Raw genomic sequence first — 4,634 nt, 5'->3', positions numbered from 1 at the left:
AGCTTTATACCACAAAAAATGAGAATTATTAATAGCACAATAGATCAAACAGAAGAGGGAGGTATCTCCATACTACTTGAAGTTGGGGGAAGGGTGATTCAATCAACTCTTTCCTTCTTCAATGTGTCTTTTATACTAAAACCAGGAATTATGTTCTCTTACCTGGCTTCCTTAGTTCTTGTGAAGGTAGTTTAGTGCATTAACAGCTGTTCAAATTGCTATGTCTTTGGAGATGATCACCACAAGATCTTAGCTACCACATTGCTCCATCTCCTGGAGTCATTATACTGCTATCTTTAAAGAAACAACTTTATTCTTCAGTCTTTCATTTACCTATCAGTTTTTCTTTAGAAAAGCATTCCAGAAATTATATAATTACTGATTTTTAAGAATACAAGGTACATAATTTTAAATGATGATGTTTTCCTTAAGGCTTTACCCTTCGACATTGTTTTTTAGCATTTAAGCAGTAATTTTTAGGTATAGAAGCAATTTATAAATGAATTATCCATGGAAATAATGGAATTTAGGAGCTCCTGTTATGGTTTAGATCTGGAATGCCCCCAAAGGCTCATGTATTGAAGGCTTGGTTCATAATTCAGCAATTTTCAGAGACAGGGCTGTTGGTAAGTGACTGGATCATAAGAGCTCTTACCTCATCAATAGATTAGTCTATTGGTAGATTCATAGCTAATGGCATTATTGGTAGGTGGTGGAAACTTCAGGAGGTAGATCCTAGTTGGAGCAAGTGGGCCTATAGAGGCATGTCCTTATAGGATACATTTTGTCCCTTGTCTCTTCTTATCTATCTTTGCTTCCTGATTGCTAGGAGGTGAGCAGCTTTGCTCCACCACATCCCTCCCCACCACAATGTTCTGCCTCACCACAGACCTAGAAAAAAATGGAACCAAGGGAGCATGGATTAAAACCTCTGAAATCACAAGCCAACATAAATCTTTCCTCCTTTAAGTTGTTTTTCTCAGGTATTTTTGAAACAGTGACTAAAAGCTGAGCACATTTTCCCTGCTATTATTGCCTCTGGGTTACTGTATTATCCCTCTTCCTGCTTTTCTGACTCACTGGCCATGCTTTTATAAATAATCCCTTTATTAAATTTGGCTCTATATTTTCCATTGAGAACCTGACTGATAAATAACAGGGCACCCTCGCATGCATGTGCATGCACATGCACCACATATACCTAACACAACTACCCCACAAGTCCCATCATAGACACACTATGACACTTAAATAAATAGCATCAAATCATGGAACAGAATTTTGTACAGATGGGGACAAAGATTTTTGAGATCTTTGAGGGGAAATTATTAAGAAATCAATGAATAAATGAGAGGTAGAATAAAAACCAGGGACTAAATAATAAATGGAGTACATTTAATATCATGTTTGTATGTTAGACTTAACTTTGTGAATGGTCATTTTTATATGTCATTGGTATATGTGTTGGATTACATACATATAGAAAGTTTTTCTAATACATTACCATGATCAAAAGCTGAATTTAAATACAATATAACACATATAGGTAAGATAAAGGGTTATTTTTCTTATATTCAAAAACCTTATATAAACTGATTAAACTAACATAAGCAGCATAAATCAACATTTGGCAGCAGTTTGTAATGTTATTGTAGTCAATTGTTGATCTTTTCCAATATGTCTTAACAGTTTTTAAAATTTTTTTCTTTTAGTTGTAGATGGACACATTTTATTTATTTTATGTGATGCTGACGATCAAACCCAGTGCCTCAAATATGCTAGGCAAGAGCTGTACCTCTGAGCCACAGCCATAGCCCCTGTTTTAACACTTTTTAAGAAAAAAGATTTCTAAGAAATGATCATGAATATTTTTTCATGTAATTAACTACAAAATATTTATTTTATACCTTGAATTTTTATGTTTACAATTTTATCCTATTTGAAATACATATTTGTGAATCACATAAAGAAAGGTTGCATTTTTTTACTCAAATGGAAAGTCATTTGTTCTGTTTTCAAAACTCATGCTACCATTTTGAAGGGAAAGTTACTTGGATTGCAAGTCCTAGGTCTTCGGTGTACTGGATTTCATTACATAGGGAATAACAATTTACTATAATCAAAGAATATTTTCTATTAATGTGAGGTTTTCAGGCTTTTAAGGGTATGAATTTGTGTCTGTTTCAATGACTCAAAAAGTAGGGTTGGGCTATCTGTTGTAGGAATAGGGCTCCTCCAGACATGGTCCTGTACCACAATGTTGATTTGTATGAGAGTTTGAATTTAAGTGGAAACCAGTGCTCTCTGACCAATGTCCTGTTCCAAGAAAATACCAAGTTTTCATGAGTTTCCAATGTCCCAAATCTTCATGGAAAATCCCATCACCAGTGAAGTTCTCTTTGCTTCCAGCATCCTATAGACTTTATAAAGAAAATCTGTTTTACTAAAACGTATATATAATTCTAATGATAATATTTCTTTTAAAACATTTATGATTTTAAAAAGTTCTTTCAAGATTATTTTGCCAAAATGGTGAAATAGGATTTTTTAGAGCATGTCATGGAAACATCAATTTAAACAACTATTCAGGCATGAAAGTACTTTCATAGGAGCTAAGAACATCAGATAGCACAGAAGTAGGAAAAGATGTATTGAAAAGGATAGGGAAAAATTATGAATGTAATGCACTCCTCTATTGTGATGTATGTAAGAAATAATTTTTTTAACTGTCAAAGCAGATCTCGTTTAATGAGAAAACATACACAGCTAATATAATGTACAGGAGCCAATCAGGGTAAAGGTCAGTAGGGTGGGGAGAATTTACATCTACACCCATCCTACAGGCAAGTAATGGGACACATGAGCTGTCCTTGAGGGCAGAAGGGTTCTGAGCCTATCCTAGAGGTGGTCCCATTTTTCATCACAACCCATGGCAATGCCTTCTGACTAATCGTTAGGTGCTCTCTTAGCCACCTGTGGCCCCAGGACTGGGAAGCGAGTAGCAGCCAGCAAGTTAGGTTTCCTCTTTTCTGATGCAACATGCCCCACGTTACATCATGCCCTACATCTCCCCCATTTTTTATTTGCAGGTGTTTGCCTTACTCGAGAGTGTGCCTGTCTTAGGTTGTCCCCCTCTGGGGATCTTACCTGTCATTAACTACCACTCTGGCTCTTCAGGCAGTTCACCTGCAAGGTCAGCAGACCCAAGGGGAAGCTTTCAGAAAGGGAGATGGCTATCGCCTATGAAGGAAACCTTTTTGCTCCCAGCTTACACCTGCATGTCCTGATAGAGGCCATGGCCAACCTCATAGGGTCATAATTTTTTAAAAAGGATAGGAAAGTCTGTTTTACATTACCTGCACCACTCCTTCCTCAATACTAGGTAGCAGAGCATGGAGAGAGACAACCCCACATGGCGAGGAGAGACAAGTGAACAAACTCCAAACCTGGCACACTCCAGATTGTTCTTTCTGAAATCAGCACACGTTTAATTCTCAAAAACATGCAAAATCTCAAAGGAAATGAATTAAAATAATCTGCCCTTATACTTATTGTTAGTTGATCATTTTTTTGCTGGATAAAAGAATAGAAAGCTTTTCTGTGAAACTCTCTTGGAAGCACAGCATTGAAAAGTCTCTTCATTTCATTTTAACAATGGAAGGTACTACAAAGACATTTGCAACATCATCATAGTCATATGTTTTCCTTAATACTTTGTCTGTTATTCGTATGCCAGAAATACTTTGCAGGCCCAGTTTTAAGGACAGTAGTGTTAGGGTAAAGCAGAGAGATGACTTTGTGGTCAGCTTTCCAAGATACCTTCCTGAATTTCCACACCAACGAACAGAAGGTGTATCACACATTTTCAAAACCAATTTCATTTTCTTATCACTACAGTTTGTTATCTTGCAGGTAATATGAAAAGGCTCTTCCATAATTACAGTATCTGGGATTTTCTCTAAAGACAGCTTTATGTTTCCATAAAATGGAGCCTCTCTTTCAAGCTGGATTGTCTGTAGTATTGCCATTTCACCCAGATTTCTTTTCCATAATATATCTAATTTTCCCATATCCATTAGTCCCCTAATAGTATTAGCTTTCTCTGAATATTCTGGTTTCAGCTGAAGGTGGTATAAGTACTGGCGTCCTTCTGTTGATTGCAAAAATGTCCTTGTTCCAAAGGTACACTCATCTTCTCCTCCCTGGTTAACAGTATTTAATTCTACTCCAGTGTACATTTCAGATGGCTCTAAGGAAACCTTTTGTATAAACACAGTTGAAGATGACATATTCTGAATCTGGACTTCAAGAAATAAGTCACCCATTTCTGAATTGTAAAACTTGGTTTCAATGTCCAATGGTGAGGAGAGAGAAAACAAGCAGATTTTATTAAAAAACATTCTCTCTCCACAGTAAGTTGAATGAATAGACACTGAAGCCATAGGGACAGCTCTTCAACATCCATTACTTGGTCATGAATGACATCATCAATAGAGTTGGCCCCAAGTTCTGCCACTGTAGCCATGGAGACTAAAAGATGTAAGTGCTGAGTGCTCGTCTGAAGATCAGGGTTTTCAGTATTGTCTTTACAACTTAATTGCTATCACCAAGAATTCTCATATAACTCTAATTTT

The 4,634-nt window shown here is 36.5% G+C and overlaps 1 pseudogene; it reads right to left on the bottom strand.

The window, feature by feature from the left end:
• Positions 1-3,638: 3,638 nt before the first annotated feature.
• On the bottom strand, positions 3,639-4,400 carry LOC113194487 (trafficking protein particle complex subunit 13 pseudogene; annotated as a pseudogene).
• Between the last annotated feature and the right edge of the window lie 234 nt (positions 4,401-4,634).

The sequence above is a fragment of the Urocitellus parryii genome, chromosome X, assembly GCF_045843805.1.
Source record: "Urocitellus parryii isolate mUroPar1 chromosome X, mUroPar1.hap1, whole genome shotgun sequence".
Taxonomy (NCBI): Eukaryota; Metazoa; Chordata; class Mammalia; order Rodentia; family Sciuridae; genus Urocitellus; species Urocitellus parryii.
This window is presented reverse-complemented; position numbering and strand designations above follow the sequence as displayed.